Source organism: Anomaloglossus baeobatrachus, chromosome 6 (assembly GCF_048569485.1).
Source record: "Anomaloglossus baeobatrachus isolate aAnoBae1 chromosome 6, aAnoBae1.hap1, whole genome shotgun sequence".
In the NCBI taxonomy this organism is placed as follows: Eukaryota; Metazoa; Chordata; class Amphibia; order Anura; family Aromobatidae; genus Anomaloglossus; species Anomaloglossus baeobatrachus.
The window spans coordinates 234,252,884-234,267,298 of NC_134358.1; the positions used below are offsets into that span (position 1 = coordinate 234,252,884).

General features: G+C 41.1%; 1 protein-coding gene across 2 annotated transcripts in view; it reads right to left on the minus strand.

Annotated features, from left to right (window-relative positions):
- Positions 1-12,532, minus strand: part of PHACTR1 (phosphatase and actin regulator 1) — a 513,119-nt gene extending 500,587 nt beyond the window's left edge. The window contains exon 1 of one of the 2 annotated variants that reach the window (XM_075314747.1): positions 12,432-12,532. The gene's annotated coding sequence lies outside the window, so the exon portion shown is untranslated. Of the gene's footprint in view, positions 1-11,649; positions 11,745-12,431 lie in introns of those variants that run through there. The other variant, XM_075314748.1, reaches the window with a different exon arrangement.
- Between the last annotated feature and the right edge of the window lie 1,883 nt (positions 12,533-14,415).

Below are 14,415 nucleotides of genomic sequence, written 5' to 3' on the forward strand. Positions count from 1 at the left end.
CAGCCACACTCGCCGGCATTGAAGTCCTGCACACGCGCACTTTGATCTGCCCTGAGCAGAGCAGATTAAAGTATTATACTGTGCCTGTGCGGGACCTCAATGCTGGATAGTGTGGATGACGTATGACGCGTCATGCACCAGGCTTCAGAAGAAGGAAGACAAAGATGGCCAAAAGAGGAGGCGCCTAATCCGGAGAACAGAGACACCCATTCGACTGGTCTGTACCCTACCGACCATTAGATGAGTATTATAAAGTGATTTTTAATTTCTACACAGCGGCCTGGGCTGTTATATACAGCATGTTAGAATGGCTGCAGCTTATACTCACCAAATCTGGTGACAGGCTCCCTTTAATAACCATGAAAACACCTGTATATACTCTCATTAGTTTGAGGTATAAAATCTTCATGACAGGTTTCCTTTAAATATTTTATGTTACTGGAGAAACCTGGTCTGTGTAAATGGAATTCACATTTTTCTAAAATTATGTCAGGATGACTTCTAGACTGAAATGTTCCTCTTCCTTCCCAAATTTATCTAGTCCCCATTTCTCTGTATTTATTTATAATCTATGTTCTCTTGCATTTGCTTTTTTAAATGCTTATTGATATGCTTTTACAAGATTGCTCATGTGCACCTTATTTATGTGTTGTTATGCTGTATTAATATGTGTCAGTAAGCATTTATTGGATTCAAAATATTAATGTCCATGATACTGATACCCAAAAATCCCAATGGAGTGGACACTATCTATATGTTAATGGAGTGTCAATCAAAATATTTATTTTATTTACTTATTTTACTCACTTATAGATGAGCAAACTCGTGGAAGTTTGGTTCGTTGGGTGCAGCCGGACTTTTGAAAAAGTTTGGTTTAATACCACGACTTGACCTGAACCCAAATGGAAGTCACTAATTGGCCAGATCGGGTCTCTGGGTTTTTCCATTTTTCCTTGATGCATACTACGTCATGCTCTTGTCACACCCAGAGTGAGCTGTTCAAACACTGCAAGCAGCTTGCACTGGGCAGATTACTGAGCATACCCGAGAACAGCAATGCTTGCGAGAGTGGTTTGCATACGTAAAGCACCCGATATCCAAACTTAAAATCTGTTTTTTTTTTTGTGAAGTTTGTGTTTGGTACCAACAACAAACACCAAACCTTGCATTCGCTCATCTCTAATCACTTACAAGTGCATATCAATAAATTAGAATATCATCAAAAAGTTAATTGATTTCAGTAATTCAATACAAAAAGGAAACACATATATTATATAGAGTCATTACACACAGAGGGATCTATTACAAGTGTTTATTTCTGTTAATGTTTTTGATTATGGCTTACAGCCAATCGAAACCCAAAAGTCATTATCTCAGAAAATTAGAATAATTACCACAGAACACCTGCAACGACTTCCTAAGAGTTTAAAATTATTCAGTAGGTTTCTCAATCATGGGGAAGACTGCTGACTTGACAGATATCCAGAAGGCAGCCATTGATATACTCCACAAGGAGGGTAAGCCACAAAAGGTCATTGCTAAAGAAACTGGCTGTTCACAGAGTGCTGTATCCAAGTACAGTATATTAATGGAAAGTTGAGTGGAAGGAAACAATATGGTAGAAAAAGGTGCAAACGTAACCAGAATATACGCATTGATAGAATTGTTAAGAAAAAGCCATTTAAAAATTTGGGGGAGATTCACAAGGAGTGGACTGCTGCTGGAGTCAGTGCTTCAAGAGCCACCGCACACAGACGTATCCAGGACATGGGCTACAACTGTTGCATTCCTTGTGTCATGCCACTCATGAAAAATAGACAATGCCAGAAGCGTTTTACATGGGCCACGGAGAAAAAAACCTGGACTATTTCTCAGTGGTCCAAGATGTTGTTTTCAGATGAAAATAGATTTTGTATTTCATGTGTAAATCAAGATCCTAGAGTCTGGAGGAAGAGTTGAGAGGCCACAATCCAAGCTGCTTGAGGCCTCTTTCACACGTCAGTATTTTGCATCAGTGTTTCATCAGTGTCACATCAGTGTTTGGATGCCAAGACCAGGAGTGAAACTTACAGAAAAGAACTATAATTGAAAGACTGACACCTGTTCTGTGTTTTGGTGACATTCCTGGTTTTGACAGCAAAGTATTGATCACACACTGATGCAAAATACTGACGTGTGAAAGAGGCCTGAGGTATAGGGAGCAGTTTCCACAATCAGTGATATTTTGGAGATCCATGTCATCTGCTGGTATAGGTCCACTGTGTTTTATCAAGACCAAAGTCAGTGCTGTCATCTACAAGGAAATTTTAAAGCACTTCATTCTTCCCTCTGCCGATAAAATGTTTTGGAGATGGAAATTTCATTTTTCAGCAAGACTTGGAACCTATCCACACTGCCAAAAGTACCAATACCTGGTTTAATAACCACAGTATTACTGTGCTTGATTCACCAGCAAACTCGCCTGACCTAAACCCCATTGAGAATCTATGGAGTATTGTCAAGAGGAAGATGACAGACATCAGACCCAGCAATGCAGATGAGCTGAAGGCTGCTATCAAAGCAACCTGGGCTCTATAACACCTCGGCAGTGCCACAGGCTGATTGCCTCCATGCCAAGCCACATTGATTCAGTAATTCATGCAAAAGGAGCCCCGATAAAATATTGAGTGCATTTACTGTACAGGCTTTTCAGTAGATGCCAACATTTCTGAGTTAAAAATCATTTTTTCAGTTGGTCTTATATAATATTCTAATTTTCTGAGATTTTTGGGTTTTCATTGGGTGTAAGCCATAATCATCAACATTAACAAAAATAAACACGTGAAATAGATCACTCTGTTTGTAATGACTCTATATGATATATGCGTTTCCCTTTTTGTATTGAATTACTGAAATAAATTAACTTTTTAGAGGATATTCTAATTTATTGAGATGCCCTTGTGTATAGCGCTATTAATTCCACAGTGCTTTACAGACATGTATAAAACATGTATAAAACATAAGCAATTAAAAAAAAAAGAGGAAAAACACATATGTAAGATGAGTTGCACTACCTACCTATATTTAACAATATAAATCTTTATTGTGGAGGAAAAATTGTAACAAAACCTTTTCCTAGGCCAAATGGATGGAAAATGGATACCTGAAATAGGTACAGTCATATGAAAAAGTTTGGGCACCCCTATTAATGTTAACCTTTTTTCTTTATAACAATTTGGGTTTTTGCAACAGCTATTTCAGTTTCATATCTCTAATAACTGATGGACTGAGTATTATTTCTGGATTGAAATGAGGTTTATTGTACTAACAGAAAATGTGCAATCCGCATTTAAACAAAATTTGACCGGTGCAAAAGTATGGGCACCTCAACATAAAAGTGACATTAATATTTTGTAGATCCTCCTTTTGCAAAAAAAAACCCAGCCTCTAAGGCATTCCTATTTACACATAATTTTTCTATGGCCTGTGCAGCACGGGAAAAAAATTATAAGATATTAACCCGTTGGTACCGCTGTCCTGCTACACTACATGCTATCTTTCCCTCCGTCTCCGATCAGTGTTGGAGGTGTGGAGTGGAACGGGGTACCATGCTGCACATTTGGTGGAGTTGTGCTGGAGTTAAACTATTCTGGGACTCTGTTTTCTCTGTCCACGATAAGATAAGTGGAAATTGTACTCCTATAGGTGGCTTTACACACTGCAACATCGCAAACGACATCGCTGTAACGTCACCGGTTTTGTGACATAATAGCGACCTCCCCAGCGACATTGCAGTGTGTGAAACACATCAGCGACCTGGCCCCTGCTGTGAAGTTGCTGATAGCTACAAATCATTCAGGACCATTCTTTGGTCCTTTGTTTCCCGCTGTGCAGCATGATCGCTAGAAAGTTTCAGTGTGTAAAGGGGACTTAAAACACTGGAAACGAGTGATGTGTCACAATATCTGTCAATCACTATTCTCTGTCAGTCGGTCTCTCCCTCTCGGTCTCTATTCTCTCTCTGTCGGTCTGTCACTATCTCTGTCCCTCTTTCACAGTCTGTCGGTCATTTTCCCCTCCTCTCTCATACTCACCGATTCCCGATCACTGGCGCTGCACGGCATTCACACTGCTGCGGTGGCTTTTACTATTTTGAAAAAGACGGCCGCTCATTAAACAATTTCGTATTCCCTACTTTCCCCGCCCACAGGCGCCTATTGCAGTTGTTGCAGTGAGACACGCCCCCACGCTGAGTGACAGGTGTCTCACTGCACCCAATCACAGCAGCCGGTGGGCGTGTCACTATGGAGTATAGAAATAAATAAATAAATAATTTAAAAAAACGGCGTGCGGTCCCCCCCAAATTTAATACCAGCCAGATAAAGCCATACGGTTGAAGGCTGGTATTCTCAGGATGGGGAGCCCCACATTATGGGGAGCCCCCCAGCCTAACAATATCAGTCAGCAGCCGCCCAGAATGGCCGCATACATTATATGCGACTGTTCTGGGACAGTACCCGGCTCTTCCCGATTTGCCCTAGTGCGTTGGCAAATCGGGGTAATAAGGAGTTATTGGCAGCCCATAGTTGCTAATAAGTCCTAGATTAATCATGTCAGGCGTCTCCTCGAGAAACCTTCCATGATTAATCTGTAAATTACAGTAAATAAACACACACACCCGAAAAAATCATTTATTAGAAATAAAAAACAAACAAATTCCCTCATTACCAATTTAATCAGCCCCAAAAAGCCCTCCTTGTCCGGCGTAATCCACGGACCTCCAGCGTCGCTTCCAGCTCAGCTGCATGCAGTTGACAGGAGCTACAGAAGACACCGCCGCTCCTGTCAGCTCCACGCAGCTAATGAAGACAGCCGCGCGATCGGCTGAGCTGTCACTGAGGTTACCCGCTGTCACTGGATCCAGCGGTGGATGCAGCGGTGGCCGCGGGTAACCTCAGTGACAGCTCAGCTGATCGCGCTACTCACCGCCGCTCCGGTCAGCTCCACGCAGCAACTGAGGTGAGTAGCGCGATCAGCTGAGCTGTCACTGAGGTTACCCGCGGCCACCGCTGCATCCACCGCTGGATCCAGTGACAGCGGGTAACCTCAGTGACAGCTCAGCTGATCGCGCGGCTGTCTTCATTAGCTGCATGGAGGTGACAGGAGCGACGGTGTTTTCTGCTGCTCCTGTCACCTGCATGCAGCAGAGCTGAAAGCGACGCTGGAGGTCCGTGGATTACGCCGGACATGGAGGGCTTTTTGGGGCTGATTAAATTGGTGATGAGGGAATTTGTTTGTGTTTTTTATTTCTAATAAATGATTTTTTCAGTTGTGTGTGTTTATTTACTGTAATTTACAGATTAATCATGGAAGGTTTCTCGGGGAGACGCCTGACATGATTAATCTAGGACTTATTGGCAGCTATGGGCTGACAATAACTCCTTATTACCCCGATTTGCCAACGCACCAGGGCAAATCGGGAAGAGCCGGGTACAGTCCCAGAACTGTCGCATATAATGTATGCGGCAATTCTGGGCGGCTGCTGACTGATATTGTTAGGCTGGGGGGCTCCCCATAACGTGGAGCTCCCCATCCTGAGAATACCAGCCTTCAGCTGTATGGCTTTATCTGGCTGGTATTAAATTTGGGGGGGACCGCACGCCGTTTTTTTTAAATTATTTATTTATTTATTTATTTCTATACTCCATAGTGACACGCCCACCGGCTGCTGTGATTGGGTGCAGTGAGACACCTGTCACTCAGCGTGGGGGCGTGTCTCACTGCAACCAATCATAGGCTCCTGTGGGCGGGGAAAGTAGGGAATACGAAATTGTTTAATGAGCGGCCTGCTTTTTCAAAATAGTAAAAGCCGCCGCAGCAGTGTGAATGCCGTGCAGCGCCGCGCCGGGGATCGGGGATCGGTGAGTATGAGAGAGGAGGGTAAAATGACCGACAGACTGTGAGAGAGGGACAGAGATAGTGACGGACCGACAGAGAGAGAATAGAGACCGAGAGGGAGAGACCGACTGACAGAGAATAGCGATTGACAGATATTGTGACACATCACTCATTTCCAGTGTTTGACTAGCTAGGTCGTTCTGCAGGTCCGGATCACTGTTGCGTCGTTGGCCAAGTTTGCCTGTTTGACAGCTCACCAGAGACTCACCAGAGACTTTGTAGCGATCCCGGCCAGGTTGGGATCGCTGGTGGGATCGCTGAAAGTCTCAGTGTGTAAAGGGGCCTTAACACACCACAGGTGGCCCTTTTATCTGTCCTCCCGGGGTCAGTTAGGTCTCAGAAGAATGGACTATTAAGATTTTGTCTGGCGGCGGCCCGCATGGTTATACCCAAGCATTGGAGGTCCTCACAGCCCCCAACCCTACAGGAGTGGTTCGGGGAGATGAGCAGCCTTTATAAGATGGAAGACCTGACCGCTGAATTTAATGGCACTACAGACAATTTCCTACAAATATGGAGCCCCTGGATTCTGTTTTTAGACTCTCCGGTAATTTCATCCTTGTTCCCCAATTCCTGAGGGGTCAGTCCCTCCCTGCGCATTGGCCCTCTCCTCCAGGATCTTTCCCCTTGATTTTGTTCTCTTGAGGGGTGTTCTGAGATCAGTAGGGCAGGGCAGTATGAACAGGAGTTTTTTGGGGTTTTTTTGTGTTTTGTTTTGTCTTCTGCCCTCTTACTATTCCACTTCCCTTTTTTCTCTTTTTTCTTTTCTTTCCCTTTTCCATATCTTTCCTGTTTACCTATAAAAATATTGAAGGCATTGGCAAATGACTTCCTCCTTAAAAATGTGTAGAAGATATGGTTTTACATAACAACTGTTGTTCTTTACCCGTTGGGGTACTCATACTTTTGAATTTATGTCTACGCTGAGGATGTTTTGAAATGTTATGTTTGTATGGAAATTTTTGCTGCTCTTTTAAAACTTTATTAAAAAGAGATTAAACATAAAAAAACAGCCTCTAGTCGCTATCTGTAGCTTTTAATGAGTTCCTGGATGAAGGTATATTTGACCATTCCTGTTTACAAAACAATTCCAGTTCAGTTAAGTTTGATGGTCGCCGAGCATGAACAGCATGCTTCAAATCATCCCACAGATTTTCAATGATATTCAGGTCTGGGGACTGGGATGGCCATTACATAACATTGTAATTGTTCCTCTGCATGAATGCCTGAGTAGATTTGAAGCGGTGTTTTGGATCGTTGTCTTGCTGAAATATCCATCCCCTGCATAACTTCAACTTCGACACTGATTCTTGCACATTATTGTCAAGAATCTGCTGATACTGAGTTAAATCCATGCGACCCTAAACTTTAACAAGATTCCCGGTGCCAGCATTAGCCACACAGCCCCAAAGCATGATGGAACCTCCACCAAATTTTACTGTGGGTAGCAAGTGCTTTTCTTGGAATGCCGTGTTTTTTTGCCTCCATGCATAACACCTTTTTGTATGACCAAACAACTCAATCTTTGTTTCATCAGTCCACAGGACCTTCTTCCAAAATGTAACTGCTTGTCCAAATGTACTTTTGCATACCTCAGGCGACTCTGTTTGTGGCGTGCTTTCAGAAATGGCTTCTTTCGCATCAATCTCCCATACAGCTTCTCCTTGTGCAACGTGCGCTGTATTGTTGACCGTTGCACAGTGACACAATCTGCAGCAAGATGATGCTGCAGGTCTTTGGAGTTGGTCTGTGGATTGTCCTTGACTGTTCTCACCATTCTTCTTCTCTGCCTTTCTGATATTTTTCTTGGCCTGCCACTTCTGGGCTTAAGAAGAACTGTACCTGTGTTCTTCCATTTCCTTACTATGTTCCTCACAGTGGAAACTGACAGTTTAAATCTCTGAGACAACTTTTTGTATCCTTCCCTTGAACAACTATGTTGAATAATCTTTGTTGTCAGATCATTTGGGAGTTGTTTTGAGGAGCCCATGATGCCACTCTTCATAGGAGATTGAAATAGGAGAACAACTTGCAAGTGGCCACCTTAAATACCTTTTCTCATGATTGGATACACCTACCTATGAAGTTCAAAGATCAATGAGGTTACAAAACCAATTTAGTACTTTAGTAAGTCAGTAAAAAGTTAAAAAGTAGTTAGGAGTGTTAAAATCAAGAAATTGATAAGGGTGCCCCTACTTTTGCACCGGTCAAATTTTGTTTAAATGCGGATTGCACATTTTTTGTTAGTACAATAAACCTCGTTTCAATCCAGAAATATTACTCAGTCCATCAGTCCATCAGTTATTAGAGATAAGAAACTGAAATAGCTGTTGCAAAAACCCAAATTGTTATAAAGAAAATAGGTTAACATTAATAGGGGTGCCCAAACTTTTTCATATGACTGTATAAATATACACTAATCCTAAAGTGATGTCAGTTAACATTCAATAATGAAAAGAGGAACAATATATAAAGATCATAATACAATACTCACAAAAAGTTAGGGATATTTGGCTTTCGGGTGAAATTTATGTAAAACGTAAAAAGTTCACGCTATGGTGATATTTTATAATGAAATTGAGCATTTAAGTATAAGCATGGAATGGTGATTTCCTCATCTCAAACAATTTATTGAAACAAAAGCCAACAACAATGGTGAGTATACACCCCAAAAAAAAATGTCAGTGTCTCAATAACTTGTCATGTGGCCTTCATCATCAATTACAGCTTGATAGCGACGTCTCATTTTGTTCACAAGTGGAGTTACTGTCTGCTGAGGCATGGCATCCTACTCTTCTTAAAGGGCGGCCCTCAGGTCATTGAGGTTCTGGGGTACAGAGTTAAGAGCCTCTAGACTGTGATTCAGCTGATCTCATAGGTTTTATATGGGATTCAAGTCTGAAGAAAGTGGAGGCAACTACATTTGAGGAAACCCAGTCTCAAGCAGCCGTTCCCTAATGATGCTACCTCAATAAGCAGAAGCATTGTTATACATGAAGATGAAATTAGGCCTGTTTTGTTCATGCAGAGGCAAATGGACTGCATTAATGAAGTTATTCAAGTAATAGGGGCTTGTCGCTGTACCATTTACAAAGTGTAGGGCAGTTCTGTATTGACTAGACACACCTGCCATCACTGTAACACCAACACCACCAAAGGATCATCTGTTGACAACAGTGGCTGATGCATAGTGCTCTCCTTGACATCACTAATATCGTTGCAGCCATCATTTCTGCTTAGCATGAATCGACCTTCATCAGTAAACAGCACTGAAGCCCACTGGTCCCTCATCCAGTGTAGATGATCGCTGTCCCATGCAAGATGATGACTGTGCCTGGTGGTGTTGTCAAGTCACTTAGCATGCAGACCACGCTGATGTAAACAGTTTTGATGTGACACTGGCTGCCTCTTACCACCCTTAAATGTTGCTGGAGTTTGGCATTCATCATCTTGATTCGAAGGCCATTGTTCACAATGAAGCAGTCATCAGTTTGGGATTTGACTAGATGATGCCCACTTCTATGCCTTTCTGGGACTCTTCCAGTGTCTATGTATCTATGTTGCAACCTGCTGGTGATACTCTGTGATACTCTAAGCTCAGTGCCACTTCTGTCTGAAAACATGCTGCTTGAAGCCTTGCAATTGTGCTGTACTGTTGATGAATTGTTAGGTGTTGTCTTGGTCTCATGATGTCAAATGTGAACAGCAAGATGAGGAGGACTGTTTACATACCAATTCACTGAGCCCTGAAAATTATTGGGTGATTCATTTATTACCTGTTGGGAATTTTGCCAGTAAGCTCCTGTTAAGAGGACAGCAAGTTGTGCAAAAAGTAGTGAAACATTGAACAGTTGGACATGTGCATCCAAAAGGTTAAAGAAGATCACATTAAATTCACTTGAAATGGTCAAAGTGCATTTTAGGATCATCCTGAAATTTCACCCGAAAGCCAAATATCCCTAACGTTTTGTGAGTATCATATATAAATAATGCAGTATCAAAATAATATAAAAGAAGTAATCAGTAAAAATGTGCAATAAGTGTCATTTACATAGTCACCAAGATAAATTGGCTCATAAGAAAAGCTTCATATGGGAATAGGAACCCACACGTATCGCCACAGGAGGCGGCTTCGTCAGGGATCACAACAAGTACATTGTACTATAAAATAAACAATATAGTTTATATAATAGTTACTACTTTCCATCTCTGAAGTTTGTTAAAAATCAAGGATTCTCTCCAACTTTAGGCACCATATGAGCTATTAAATACAAGATGAACATTATAATGTACACTGGATAGCTTCTGCATCCAGAGATCTTCATATACTGAACTTTCTGTGACTATTCCAAACATCACAATAGGGTTTGCAGAAATCCATACAAGTTTCAATGAACAGATATATTTATTGCAAATTCATCTGAATGAAGCAGAAATCTATGCACATGAAACAGCCCCATTAACAAGTCTGGAATAGTTTAATTAGCAGCAGATATTTCCGCAATGAATCAGCTGCGAGTGAATCTGTCCGCACTGTACAGTACCTCCAAACAGCTCTATAAGTTCCCCAGCTTTTCGTGTAGCTCTGCCATTGAAATATGCATTTGTTTTGTAAAATCTCTTCTTTCTTATTTCTTTCTCACTATTTGCTTTCAAATTGGAATCTACTGATAAATGTGCGGAGGAGACTTTTTCATTCATTTGTTCATTTACAATATTGTCTCTCCGTAGCCTGACACTATGCGTACGACCTGCTCCCATTTGTCTCCTCTGTTGCTGTATTACAGGAAGCATATTGCTGTACAGTAATTAAACATAAAACAAATCAATAATTTATAATTGTCTTTTGATCTTGGTTGAACATAAGAGGATTAATGCTTCAGTGAATGGTTCCCAGCAGTCGGCTGTACCAGTACAAGGTCTACATGGATGTCAGTGCAATCAAACACACCGCTGGTAGCGATATTGATCTCCCCATGAAGCACTGGTCTCTGCGTATTAGCCTATTAATACAAGTAGACCAGGAAAGTCAATTTCATAGAACGGCTTATGTAAGTGATCTTTATAACACCTATATTGCAGATATCTGGGCTATCTAGAATATAAACATTTGTAGATTATATATATATATATATATATATATATAGAGTATATCTATCTATCTATCTATCTATCTATATATATGTATATATATATATATATATATATATATATATATATATATATATATATATAAAAGAAAAGAGATGCAGTGGGTATAGCAGGTATATTGGAAATAGTCTGACCTATCATTTACTGTTAACTCACCCTGGAGATGAGCTTGTAATAGTCACCTCTATTTAATGATTCCATATACTGAAATTCTTATATATATATATTTTATATATATATATATATATATATATATATATATATATATATATAAAATATATATATATATATACAAACATATATATATATATATATATAAAAAAATTTCAGTATATGGAATCATTAAATAGAGGTAACCATTACTAGCTCATCTCCAGTGAGAGTTAACAGTCAATGATGTCTGACTATTTCCAATGTACCTGCTATACCCACTGCATCTCTTATGTATCCTAGGAATAGAGCAGAATATCCGCACTAGAGAATCACAGGGAAACGTCTACATAAGTTTTCAATCTTAAATGTCCTCTGCAGACTGCAGCTTGAGAACGAGCAAATACTTACTGACAAACGCTAGGAGGTGGAGGTGCCCAGTCGTCAGAATCTGCTCCCAAGCCAGGGTTTTTCAATCAATATGAAATTGAACAATTTTTATTCTGACTATTCAAGATGAATAATGCATAGCGTCAGGAGGACTTCCTGTGATCAACTGATAAAAATGGCTAGTAGGCGTAACCATGGCAACAGAGTGCTTTAACGCCATCACTTCAATGCCTTACACTTGACGTAGAAAAAAAATCACCGTCCCTCCCTTTAATTAAACTTATTTAGGATTTGGAAGAGAAGGGACGATGGTCTACACACACCTTCCTCAAGCTTGCACATCCTCCTCTCTATCTTTTTTTTTGAGTCACTTCATTTCTACAAATGAGGAAGAAACCCCATTATTTCTAGTCATTCTAGATATTAGGATCCGATAATAAATGTAGGAATGTGGTGAATGAATCCCTGCCTGCTCAGCTGCATCGCTAATCCCTGCTGTTGAGGGTCTTCCAGACAGGAGCGAGAATTCCCACCGAACACATGAATTTCACCAGCAGTTTATGATCTGCGATTCCAATTGACATTAAATGAGGGTTTATAGGATAATTGCTTTCCAATGTACAAACTATCCTAGTGTGAAGGGCGTCTATTCAGTAATTAGTCAGTAACTTGCCAAGAAAGCAACAAAAATAAAAGCCACAGATTTGTTTGCTTCCATGAAATTAGACTGAAATGGCTGAGATCCAGAAGCAGTGAAATAATGAACAGCGGGGAGGATCCTGGGATGCAAGCAGGGCACTCACCAATATCACTGATGTCCTTGCAATCCTTAGGTAAGAAGTAAGGGAGAGCCGGAGGGTCCAGACGAGCAGACCCCACAGTGCGTCATATGTGCATAGAGACAGAGCAGAATTCTGACAGCTCTGCAGTGTCTTCCAGTTTATGAAGACGTAAATCCTCCCCTCTGTTTGCCATTAACATGCATTACCTGCTAATTTAAGAGTGTTGAAGAGGCTTTTTTTCCCTCTTTCAGTATTTTGTGTGTTCTTTACCTGCCCCCTCAGATTTCATTAGCATTGAAAATGACTTGTCTGCAGGTCTGTGGAAGGGGAGCCGCAGAACACATTTAATCCTCACCTTTCGTCGGGTTTTATTTTTCCAAAAGCCTGCTGCGTTGTAATTGTGATCAGACAGAGGTGGGAGAATAATTGCAACATCTGTCTGAAAGCCTAGGGAACAGCTATCCAATTGGTTGCCCACAGGCTCCGTGTGGCCGCTGTTCTATGGGGGTTATAATCTAGCCCAAAGATTGTCGATGAGTCACAGTAGACATTACAGGAAATCAATGAGAATAATATACTCTGAAGAGGTGGCATACAAAGTGGGACTTTGAACAATTCTAAAACAGAATGAAAATGGGCAGGAAAATTGGACCAGTAACGTTCTTACTGTACTTGCCTCTTTATTTGTATGCTAAACCTATGGGTGATATATGTCGCACACTTGCGTAAGAGCTTGGTAGCATAGCAGATGCATATTTAGAGTAGGGTTGAAGCTGAAAATAAGAGGGTTATTAAGTGCGTAAATATGTTTTTACCCGCGTAGGGCTATTTGGTAGACTTCCTGCAAACACGGTTGATATAATTGAGAGCCAATGTGGGCAAAGCACAGACTGTTTTGAGTATTTTTTTAATCTCTATGGAAATATCTCAGCCATAATAATTTCTATTTGGCCCGCCCTTCCTTGCCAAAAATGGCAACTGCGGGGGAAGTACAATAGACTGGCTATACCCATAAAGAGCCCACTGTAAGCTAGGAGAATGAAAGTGATGAGGTGCTACACAAGAATGCTGGAGGTCTGTCATAGATTCAACTTAGGTTGCCCGTAAGATCAACTTGTCTGTCTGCTCTGAGCAAGAGAAGACTGAAGATGTTTGTTGTGTAGGCAGTGGACTGGAGGTCAAAAGAAAACAAAAAGTGCCTATGAATAGGTGGGTAGAGACATAACCTGCCTAAGGGTGAGTGGCTCTTGACAGTAGACTTGATTTACAAAATGGAGCCTTGGGGAAGTATGTCATAAAGTAGAGGGTAAGCTAGCAAAGTAACAAGTAGTGATCTGGGAGGTTGAAGGAGTTGGGCCACATATGGGGTGGGCTAGTGATTTCTTTGATTGAAAGAAATTACACTAAAATGGCTGGACACCAGAAACAGTGATATAATGAACAGTAGGTGCAATCTCTGACTGAGTTGCCAAGGGCCCACCAGTAATATTGGCTTAGGTGGGCCATTGTTCATCTACATGTGAATACTGCAAAACTCTCATTCACAAATTGCCTATGATTTTTATATCATTTTCTACTGGGTAATTTGTTAAATTAATGATAACATTCTGCCTTTATTTGTACATAGCAAATCAAGTGTATTCTGCCAACTACTGCTCATATAAGGTGGTGCAGGGCCAACTCCTGAATGGAGACTCACAACCAATACACATATTCCCCTGTGGACCAGTCCGAGCCTGGGGGGAAAGATCCTGGGATGTAATAAAGCCCTCATCAATATCACTTATGTTCTTACAATGAGAACAATGTGATTGACGTGAATAGCACTTAGTGCTGGAAAAAATCCTCATCCCTTAGGGCAGTGTTTCTCAACTCCAGTCCTCAAGACCCACCAACAGATCATGTTTTCAGGTTTTCCTCAATGTTAGACAGGGAATAATTCCATCACCTGTGCAACATTAAGGAAATCCTGAAAACCTGATTGAGGAAAACCTGAAAACATGAT